The sequence below is a fragment of the Cervus canadensis genome, chromosome 4 (genome assembly GCF_019320065.1).
Source record: "Cervus canadensis isolate Bull #8, Minnesota chromosome 4, ASM1932006v1, whole genome shotgun sequence".
NCBI lineage: Eukaryota > Metazoa > Chordata > Mammalia > Artiodactyla > Cervidae > Cervus > Cervus canadensis.
The window spans coordinates 97,890,213-97,902,474 of NC_057389.1; positions in this window are offsets into that span (position 1 = coordinate 97,890,213).

A 12,262-nucleotide genomic window follows, 5' to 3' on the forward strand; every position below is an offset into this window, starting at 1 on the left:
GCAGACTCGGGGGTTGTGGCACATGGGCTTAGTTGCTCCACAGCATGTGGAAAGTTCACGTGTGATTTCTTTGGTCCATGATTTATTTAATAGTGCTTTTTAAATTTTCTAAATATTTGAATACCTCTCGGTTTTAAATTTCTATTGATTTCTAATTTAATTTTACTTTGGTTAAAGAAAACACATTTTGTATTAGTTTGATCCTTTTAAATGTACTGGGAATTTTTTATGGCCTTGCATATTGTTTACCCATAGTTCATGAATGCTTGAAAATAATATTTTCTGCTTTAATTGGGTAGAGTGTTCTGTAGATGTCAGGTCAAGTTGGTTGATAGTATTGTTTAAGTTTTCTAGTGGCCATGGTTCACCTCTCTGAATTCTAGTCCTCTCCCTGATATTGGCTAATAATTTCTAAATATCCTATTTAATTTCTAAATAACGGTTCAATGATTTGAAGAACTGTGCTTTCCTTATTCAGTCCTTTTAGTTGTTTTTAGCAGGATGTTAGGCCTGAATTATCTAATCTGAAAATTCTGGAATCCAATTTATCAATTTTTAATACAGGGTTGTCTGTTTTTCTCTTTTGGACTTAAACTAGGTACCCTTTCTAATAACATGAGGCAAACTTTTAACAAAAGATTTTACTGATAAAAGAGAGTAGAATGCAAAGCCTTTAAATTTCTAGCAAATTGCCCACAAATAACAACTCTTTATTCCTAAATCAATTTAAACTAATATTTTTATATATAAAGAATTATAATTCTGTGTAGATAGTTGGCTTCCTGCTATTAATGTGTCAAAAGACATTACTGGATAAATCATCATATAAATATCATAAAAATGTAAAATTTCAATTAACCAGGTTAATAGAGCAAAAATTGTCATAACCTCAAGGAGAAATTGACAAAGCCTCCATCATAAGGAGATAACTTAATATGTTTTGTAATTAATAGATTAGTGGTAAAAAGAAAATAATGATATACAGAAGACTTGAATAATACAATAAACAAGCTTTATCTAAGAAACATGCTAATATCTCTGTTCCCCCAACAACTGAACAACTCATATTCTTTTCAAATATTGGTACCATGATGGAAGAATAAGAATTTGAATAGATTTAGCAATTAACTAAATTACTGATAATTAAATTAGATATGAATACCTAAATTTAAAACATATTTAAAATGCAAAAACTCACATTTCTAAATAACTCACAGGTCAAAAAGATAATATTGAAAATTAGGAGATACAATTGAATATAACTTAGTGAAACTTGTGAAATGCAGTCAAGGATATACTTGGAGGTTATCATAATCTAAAATACAAAAATTAGAAAAGAAAAAAATTTGAAAATAAATTAATAAACTATGTAACAGAGTAAACCCAAAGAAAGTAGAAGGAAATAACCAAGATTATTTATATGGGTAGAATTTAATTAATAGAAAAGAAACGTTAAAAGGTCAACAAAGCCAAAAACTCATTTAATATTTACCAACTTCTGGTAATGATCAAGAAATAAGTAAATAATGATCAAGAATTAAAAACAGCAGAGGGGGCCAAGACGCCAGAGGAATAGCTGGACATGGAGTACATCTCTCCCCACAAATGCATCAGGGATACATATACAGACCCAACAGTCCTCACAGCACACCAGCCGAACACTGGCAGGAGTGCCTGACCACTGGAAGGGATTATATGGATCCACGAGTAACTAGGACAAAAGAAGGGAGGGAGAAGGGGGAGGAGAGCCACACTGGGACCAGACCTGCCCTTGGGGGTGAGGAAGCTGAAGCAGGGAAGACATTTCTGCACCCATCAGCTACATCCATGAAGCTTCCATCAGCTGCACAAGCTACAGATTAAATCTACACAGTCAACTAGATAGCTTCTGTATGTATGGAATATATAAAAGGACAATGAGTGTTCCCACAAAGAAAACACTCTGGCTCTGGCAGCTTAGACATAGGAGACATGCACATGGGGGTGTAAGGCCAGCTTAGAATATGAGCTGTCCCTACAGCAGGTCTATAGATTAGACCTCCCCAGCATTGAAGGGCCTTCTAGGGAGGCAGAGGTGGACAGTGGCTCACGGAAGAGGCAAGGACGCTGACAGCTAAGACACTAGGAAAACATTTATTATTTTTATGTTTTGATTCATTCTCTTACTGGTTCTGGGTTTTCCCCCCTTCTTCTCTGTTGTTGTTCATCTTCTTCTAATTTCTATTAAGGTTTTTGGGATTTTCAAAATCATACTTTTCATTTCTTTTACATATTTCTGCTTCTACTTTGGCCTTCTGCTGTTCTGTGGTGTGGCTTTTCTGTTTGTTTTTTATTTGTTTGTTTCTTATGGTTGTTTTTTGCTGTAGTTTTTCTTTAATATTTCTCTGTGTGTTTTTCTATACACTTCTATTTAACTTTGCTTTTATATTTTCTTCAACATTTTTGTTTCTTTTGTTCTCTTTGCTTTATTCCTCAGCTGGCACTTTGCTTTGGTTCTGTTTTGTGTTTTAGTTAGTTTTGTTTTTGATTGCTTGATTTCATTTTTTTGTTTCTTTTGTTCACCAGGTGACTCTCTTATGCTTAGTTTCTTTTGTATGGGTGTATGTTCATCTGCTTTTGCTTTTACCATTTTTCTGTTAAAATCTGTTTGTTTCTTGTTTTTTGTTTTTTTTAAAATCTCCCTTATTCCCATGACAAATGGCTTGTGGGGTCTTGGTTCCCTGACCAGAAGTTGAGACTGATCTTCTGGGGTTGGAGTGTCAAGTCCAGGATGCTAGACTGCAAGAGAACTCCAGACCCCAGGGAGTATTAACCAGAGAGAACTCCCATGAAGACCTGCACCCAAATCCAAGACCTGGCACCACCCAAATGCCTGCCACACCCAGAGCTGGACAATTCACCAAAACAATAAGCAAGATAGAAACAAACACCCAATCACCAGCCATCAGGCAGCCCAGGGATCCCAACACACACCACCTCACATGGCCCTTCCCATCAGTGAGAAAAATTTCACCTCCTCCCAACAGAACAAGGGAGAAGTCCCTCTCAACACAAAGTCTACAGGAGTCACTTGACCAACCTCACCCCCTCTGTCAGGGGCAGAGACCAAAAGGAAGAACTATGACCCTATAGCCTAGGGAAAGAAGACTTCTAATATAGTTGATATTCAATTGCTCAGCTGTATCCAACTATTTGTGACCCCATGGACTGCAGCACGTCAAACCTCCCTGTCCTTCACTATCTACCAGAGTTTGCTCAAACTTATTTCTATTGAGTCGATGATGTCATCCAATTATCTCATTCTTGCCTCCTTCTCCTCCTGCCCTCAATCTTTCTGAGCATCAGGGTCTTTTCCAGTGACTCAGCTCTTTGCATCAGGTGGCCAAAGTATTGGAGCTTCAGCTTCAGCATCAATCCTTCCAATGAATATTCAGGACTGATCTCCTTTGAGATTGACTGGTTTTGTTGTTCAAGGGGCTCTCAAGAGTCTTCTCCAACACCACACTTCAAAAGCATTAATTCTTTGGTGCTCATCTTTCTTTATGGTCCAACTCTCACATACACACATGACTACTAGGAAAAGCATTGCTTTGACTATATGGACCTTTGTTGGCAAATTAGTGTGTCTCTTCTTTTTAATACACTGTCTAGGTTTGTCATAGCTTTTCTTCCACGGAGCAAGCGTCTTTTAATTTCATGGCTGCAGTCATCATCTGCAGGGATTTTGGAGCCCAAGAAAATAAAGTCTGTCACTTTCCCTTGTTTTCCCATCTATTTGCCATGAAGTGATGGGACTGGATGCCATGATCTTAGCTTTTTGAATGTTGAGTATTAAGCCAGCTTTTTCACTCTCCTCTTTCACCTTCATCAAGAGGCTCTTCAGTTCCTCTTTGCTTTCTGCCATAAGCGTGGTGTCATCTGTATGTCTGAGGTTATTTATATTTCTCCTGGCAATCTTGATTCCAGCTTGTGATTCATCCAGTAAGTTAGATAAAAGGAAAAGACAGAGAAATATTGTGTAGAGAAAGGAACAAGATAAAAATCCACAAGACCATGTAAACGAAGAGGAAATAGGCAAACTACCTGAAAAAGAATTCAGAGAAATGATAGTGAAGATGAACCAAAATCTTGAAAATAGAAGGGAGAAAATGCAAGAATCATTTGATACACTTAACAAAGACTTAGAAGAAATAAGAAACTGTGACAACCAATACAATTATGGAAATTAAAATTACTCTAGAAGGAATCAATATCAGGATAACTGAGGCAGAAGAATGGATAAGTGGGCTGGAATTTACAAAGGTGGAAATAACTGCTGAAGAGCAGAATAAAGAAAAAAGAAGGAAAAGAATTGAGGACAATCTTGGAGACTTCTGGGACAATATTAAGTGCGTATTTGATTTAGAGGGGTCCCAGAAGAAGAAAAGAAAAGGAAAGGGTCTGGAGAAAATAACTGAAGAAATTGTAGTCAAAAACTTTCCTAACATTAGAAAGAAATAATGAAGTTCAAGAAGAGCAGAGAGTTCCATACAGGATAAACCCAAGAAGAAACATGCTGAGACACATAATAATCAAAATAACAAAAATTAAACACAAGTAAGAAATATTAAAAGCAGCAAGGGAAAAACAACAAGAACACACAAAGGAATACATGTGAGATTAACAGCTAATCTTTCAGCAGAAATTCTGAAGGTCAGACGGGAGTGGCAGGGTATATTTAAAGTAACAAAAGGGAAAAAATACAACTAAGATTACTCTATCCAGTAATGATCTCATTCAAAATCAATGAAGAAATGAAGAGCATTACAGACAACAAAAGTTAAGAGAATTCAGCAACACAAAACCAGCTTTACAACAAATGCTCAAGTGACTTCTCTAGGCAGGAAACATAAGAGGAGGAAAAGACCCAAAACAATTAAGAAAATGCTAATAGAAACATACATATCAATAGTTACTTTAAATCACTTCACATGTAAATGGGTTAAATATTCCAACAAAAAGACACATTCTGCCTGAATGGATACAAAAACAAGACCCATATACATGTTGTCTACAAGAGACCCACTCCAGACTTAGGGACATATACAGAATGAAACTGAGGATTTAGAAAAAGATATTCCATGCAAATGGAAATCAGAAGAAAGCCTGAGTAGCAATTCTCATATCAGACAAAATAGATTTTAAAAAATACTACAAGACACCAGGAAGGACACTGCATAATGACTAAGGGATCAATTGAAGAAGATATAACAATTATGAACATATATGTACCCAACATAGGAGCACCTCAATATACAAGGCAAATGCTAGTAACTATGAAAGGGGAAATCAACAGTAACACAGTAAGAGTAGGGGACTTAAACACCCTGCTTACACCAACGGAGAGATCATCAAGATAGAAAGTTAATAAGGAAACATAAGCCTTAAATGACACATTAGATCAGATGGACCTAACAGACATCTACAGGACATTCCAACCAAAAGCAGCAGAATACACCTTTTTCTCAATTGCCCATGGAACATTCTCCAGGATGGATCATATATTGGGTCACAAATCAAGTCTTGTTAAATTTAAGAAAATTGAAATTGCATGAAGCATCTTTTCTGATTGCAATGCTACACAATTAGGCTTTAATTACTGGGGGAAAAAAAACTCTAAAAACATAAACACATGGAGGCTAAACAATACACAATAACAAAGAGGTCACTGAAAAATCAAAAAGGAAATAAAAAAACCTAGAAACAAATGACAATGAAAACACATTGACCCAAAACCTATGGGATGCAGCAGAAGAGTTCTAAGAGGGAACTTTATAGCAATAAAATCCTTCCTCAAGAACTAGAAAAACATCAAATAAACAACTTAACCTTACACCTAAAGTAACTGGAAAAGAAAGAACAAAAAAACCCACCAAAGTTAGTAGAAGGAAGGAAATCATAAAGATCAGAACTAAAATAAATGAAAAAGAAAACAATAGTACAGACCAATAAAACTAAAACCTGATTCCTTGAGAAGATAAACAAAATTGACAAACCATTAGCCAGACTCATCAAGTAAAAAAGAAGGAAGACTCAAATCAATAAAATCAGAAGTCAAAAAGGAGAAGTTACAGCAGACAATGCAAAAATACAAAGGACCATAAAAGACTATTGTGAGCATCTATATGCCAATAAAATGGACAACCTAGAATAAATGGAAATCGACAAACAATAAATGCTGGTGAGAATGTGGAGAAAAGGGAACCCTCTTACACTGTTGGTGGGAATGTAAACTGATACATCTATTGTGGAGAACAGTATGGAGATTCCTTAAAAAGCTAGGAATAAATCTACTGAATGACCTAGCCATCCCACTACTGGGCCTCTACCCTGAGAAAGCCACAGTTCTAAAAGACACACGTATCCCAGTGTTCACTGGGGCACTGCTTACAATAGCCAGGACATGGAAGCAGCCTAGATGGCCACTGGCAGCTGAATGGATAAAGAAGTTGTACATATAGACAAAGGAATATTACTCAGCTATAGAAAGGAATGCATTTGAACCAGTTCTAGTGATGTAGATGAACTTGGAACTTGTTATTCAGAATGAAGTAAGTTAGAAAGAGAAAAAAAAATTGGATATTAACACATATATATCAAATCAAGAAAGGTGGTACTGACGAACCTATTTGCAGGGGAGGAATGGAGGCTCTAATGTAGAGAACAGACTTGTAGATACAGTGGGGGAATGACAGACTGAGACAAATGGAGAACGTAGAATCAACATATATATATATATATGTATACACACTATCATGTAAAACAGAAAGCTGGTGAGAAGTTGCTATATAATACATGGAGCCTAGCCTGTGCTCTGTGATGACCTAGAAGGGTGGGATGGGGGGAGAGGAAGGAGGCTCAAGATGGAGGGGATATATGTACAATTATGACTGATTTGCATTGTTGTATGACAGAAACCAACAGAATACTGTAAAGCAATTTTCCTCCAATTAAAAAATAAATTAAAAATACATTTTTTAAAAAGAAAAAAGAGAATAATTTCAGGCACACAGTAGGTACTCAGTAAACATTTATTGAAAGAATGGATGCAATTACTGTGAAAGAGTTGAATGAATGAAAAAATTCATCCTATTTGTGTGCAATGTGCTCTGTGCTAAGTCGCTTAAGTCGTGTCCAACTCTTCGCGACCTATGGATCATAGCCCACCAGGCTCTTCTGTCCTTGGGACTCTCCAGGCTGTGCATTCCTCCAGGGGCGTGCCCTTGCTTATATCTCTGTATGTCATTACATATCACAACACAACACAAAACAAGAATAATATCTATACTTGTATATCAATTTATCTTATGTTCTTTGGTCATGAAATGACATTTCACGCTGTCAGTCAGTTCAGTTGCTCAGTCATGTCCAACTGTTTGTGACCCCATGGAAAGCAGCATGCCAGCCTTCCCTCTCCATCACCAATTCCTAGAGCTTCCTCAAACTCATGTCCATCAAGTTGGTGATGCCATCCAACCTTCTCATCCTCTGTCATCCCCTTCTCCACCTGCCTTCTATCTTTCCCAGCATCACGGTCTTTTCCAATGAGTCAGTTCTTTGCATCAGGTGGCCAAAGTATTGGAGCTTCAGCTTCAGCATCAGTCCTTCCAATGGATATTCAGGACTGAGTTCCTTTAGGATTGACTGGTTTGATCTCCTTGCAGTCCAAGGGACTCTCAAGAGTCTTCTCCAATACCACATTTCAAAAACATCAATTCTTCAGTGTTCAGCTTTCTTTATGGTCCAACTCTCACATCCATACATGACTACTGGAAAAACCATACCTTTGACTAGCAAAGGAAATGTCTCTACTTTTAAATACGCTGTCTAGGTTAATCACAGCTTTTCTTCCAAGGAGCGTCTTTTAATTTCGTGGCTGAAGTCACCATCTGCAGGGATTTTGGAGCCCAAGAAACTAAAGTCTGTTACTGTTACCATTGTTTTCCCATATATTTGCCAAGAAGTCATGGGCCCGTATGCCATGATCTTAGTTTTCTGAATGTTGAGTTTTAAACCAGCTTTGTCAGTATACTCTTTCAGTTTCATCAAGAGGCTCTTTAGTTTCTCTTCACTTTCTGCCATTAGGGTGGTGTCATCTGCATATCTGAGGTTATTGATATTTCTCCTGGCAATCTTGATTCCAGCTTGTGCTTCAAGCTCAGCATTTTGCATGATGTATTCTGCATATAAGCTAAATAAGCAGGGTGACAGTATACAGCCCTGACGTACTCCTTTCTCAATTTTGAACCAGTCCATTGTTCCATGTCCAGTTTTAACTGTTGCTTCTTGACCGGCATACAGGTTTCGCAGGAGACAGGTAAGGTGGTATTCCCATCTCTTGAAGAATTTTCCAGTTTGTTGTGATGCACAGTCAACGGCTTTAGTGTAGTCAAAGAAGCAGATGTTTTCCTGACACTCTCTTGCTTTTTCCATGATCCAATGGGTGTTGGCAATTTGATCTGTGATTTCATGGCTGCAGTCACCATCTGCAGCGTCACTGCAGATGGTGACTGCAACCATGAAATTAAAAGACACTTACTCCTTGGAAGGAAAGTTACGACCAACCTAGACAGTATATTAAAAAGCAGAGACATTACTTTGTCAACAAAGTCCGTCTAGTCAAGGCTATGGGTTTTCCAGTGGTCATGTATGGATATGAGAGTTAGATTATAAAGAAAGCTGAGTGCTGAAGAATTGATGCTTTTGAACTGTGGTGTTGGAGAAGACTCTTGAGAGTCCCTTGGACTGCAAGGAGATCCAACCAGTCCATTCTAAAGGAGATCAGTCCTGGGTGTTCATTGGAAAGACTGATGCTGAAGCTGAAACTCCAATACTTTGGCCACCTGATAGAAGAGCTGACTCATTTGAAAAGACCCTGATGCTGGGAAAAGATTGAGGGCAGGAGGAGGAGACAACAGAGGATGAGATGGTTGGATGGCACTACCGACTCAATGGACATGGGTTTGGGTGGACTCCGAGAGTTGGTGATGGACAGGGAGGCCTGGCGTGCTGTGGTTCATGGGGTCGCAAAGAGTCGGACATGATTGAGTGACTGAACTGAACAGAACTGATCATTACTGAACAGTAGTAGTGCTTTATATACTCTACATAGTATATTATCAGATATATGACCTGTAAAACTTCTCTCCCACTCTATGGACTATATTTATACTTTCTGGATCATGGTAGACACACATTTTAAATTTTGGTGATACTCAATTTATGCATTTTTTTCTTTTGTTATTTGTGTTTCTTGTGTCATATCCATAAAACCATTGCCTAATCCAAGGTCACAAAGACTAATGTCTATATTTTCTTAGCGTTCTACCATTTTGGCTGTTACCTTTAGGTCTTTAATACATTCTGAGTTAATTATTGTATATGGTGAGGTAGGGATCCAACTGTACTCTTTTGTATCTAGTTGTCCCAGCACCATTTGTTGAAAGACTATTTGTTCTCATTGAATTATCTTGGTAAAGTCAATTTTAATGATAGGGAACACTAAGCAAAACAGTTACTCTCTCCTACAAAATATTTGTAAAATATAACAACTGTATTCAATCGTGTTTTGAATTTCATCATTAAAATTTATGGAAGTTTGTTTCTTTCTTGCAATATAAGTATCTATATAACATCCTTGATTTTGCCTCTCAGTCCACAGAATCTAGAATATTTACTATTGAGCCCTGAAAGTTTGCTGACTCCTGGTAATTATACAATTTCTTCCACCGTAAATCTTAGATCAAGTACATTCTGTAGGACACAAATTAATACATAACTTTTAAGTCACTATTGAATAACCTATGGAAATTTCAGAAACAACTCACATCAACACTAGTAAATGCTCAATATGATAAACATGCAGTTCATTACAGCACAGGTGTCATCACCACTATTTTGGAGCTTAAGTTGCAGAGTCATATCCATTTGGCGGGGGGTTGGGGGGGAGGGTGGGGCTTCCCAGGTGGCACAGTGGTAAAGAATCCACCTGCAAATGCAAGAAATGCAGGTTCAACCCTGGGTCAGGAAGACCTCCTGGAGGAAGAAGTGGAATCCATTCCAGCATTCTTGCCTGGAGAAGCCCATGGACAGAGGAGCCTGACAGGCTACAATCTTATAGTCCATAAGGCTTCCTTGGTGGCTCAGTGGTAAAGAATCTACCTGCCAATCCAGGAGACACAAGAGACACAAGTTTGATCCCTGGGTTGGGAAGACCCCCTGGAGAAATACATGGCAACTCACTCCAGTATTCTTGACTGGAAAATTCTATGGACAGAGGAGCCTGGCAAGCTACAGTTCATACAGTTGAAAGAGTTGGACATGACTGAATGATTGAGCTCACACACATAAATTCTAGATCAAGAGGAGGATATTTCATACTGATGTTAGGTTGAGGACTAACATGCAGTTACACTGCTTGGGATAGCCTTTAATCCTATAAACATTTTGTTGTACTGGGTTCCCAGGCCCAGGGAGAGTGGTATTTCTTTTCTTTTCCGCTGGGAGCAAATTCTTCCCTGGGTTTCATCACACTTGCTATCTCATCTCTTCACTGGCTGTAGGTGGGATCAGATTGCCTCCTTGTCCTATACAGGCACCGTTGTGCTGACCCTAAGAGACCAATTTCCTTTCAGAGGGAACAGCTTTTTCCAAGATGAGAATGGTTCCTCCTGTGTTTTAAATGTGGTTCAGCTGTTATCCCCGTCTAAGTTTTCGGCTCACTCCTCGGTATAGTGGTGAGTATCCCCCCTTGTCACGTGGGAGACCAGAATTCGATTCCCCAACAAGGAGGAGTGCTGAACATTTTGGGGGGCTTCCCTGGTAGTTCAGCTGGTAAAGAATCTGCCTGCAATGCAGGAGACCCTGGTTCAATTCCTGGGTGTTGAAAATCCGCTGGAGAAAGAATAGTCTACCCACTCCAGTATTTTTGGGCCTTTCCAGTGGCTTAGCTGGTAAAGAACACACCTGTAACGTGGGAGGCCGGGATTCAAGGGAAAGGCTACCCACTCCAGTATTCTGGCCTGGAGAATTCCATGGACTACAGTCCACGGGGTCGCAAAGAGTTGGACATGACTGAGTGATTTTTCACTTTCACTTTTCAGGTTTTCAGAGTCTATTTCTAGTTTCAGCCCCTTCATTACTAGGAACCTTTGTTAAGCATAACATATAATATAGTCATATTATAATTATAAAACTATATAATAAATTATTAATATAACATATTTAATGAAGAAAACCCTTTAAAATATGTTGATTCTGGTGTGGTAAATGTGATTTCTGTGGGTGAAGGGAGAAATAACCAGGGGTGGTAGGTAAAGCAGCAGAGAGCAGGACAGCAGACAGCAGTACAGAGCCACTGCAGCAAACGGTATTACAAGTTACCACGTGGAGCAAGCTAACCTCTCTACCAGTCAGAGTCCCAACAAGACACAAAAAGGCCATCTCAGCACCTTGTTCGGTGTACATCACACACCTTTTTTTATCTTTCACACCAGGACTTCCTAAGTACTCACTATAGGGTTGAAAGAAAGTTATTTTCATCCTGCATTCCTTCTGACAAGGTTTATTCTCACTTATTCTGCCAGTCCCCTTTAAGGATCTTTCTGTAAGATGGAAGAGCAAGCATTGGGATAGGGAACAGGAGAAGGAATTCACTAGAGGACACAGGATATAGATTTTAAAAAAAAGTGAGAAAGCTTCTTTTATTAAGTTGTATTAATTGCTGGGGACTAATGCAGGCAATTTTTGGTACAATAATGGTGAAAATTATTGAACAGAAACAGAGAGGTGAGGCAGTTTTCTTTGCCTTAGGATATTTCAATGATATAAATGAAAATATTCTGTCAACTAATCTGGTCCATATCTACATCTCTACATATCTATATGTCTATGTTTCTCACAGATATAAAAAAGTAGGATCCAGGAGTATCACACTTTCCCAAGTTCACAACAGTGAGTGGTACAACGAGCTCTATTAACTCAAGTCTTTTGATTCTGAAGTCAATGTTTCTTCTACATCTTAGAATTGTGTTTGAAGCCAAAACATCTTCATAATGTTTTTCTGTAGCTTCACTTGTAAACCCTACCATTTTACCATATGGGCCATAATAGCTTTCATTTGTAAAATTTCTGTTCTACTTTCACTTGTCCTCATTAGGTGTGGCCTTTCAGAGTATAAGTCAAGTCTATACCAACTTTGCTTTTCTATTAGCTGTGAATTTTG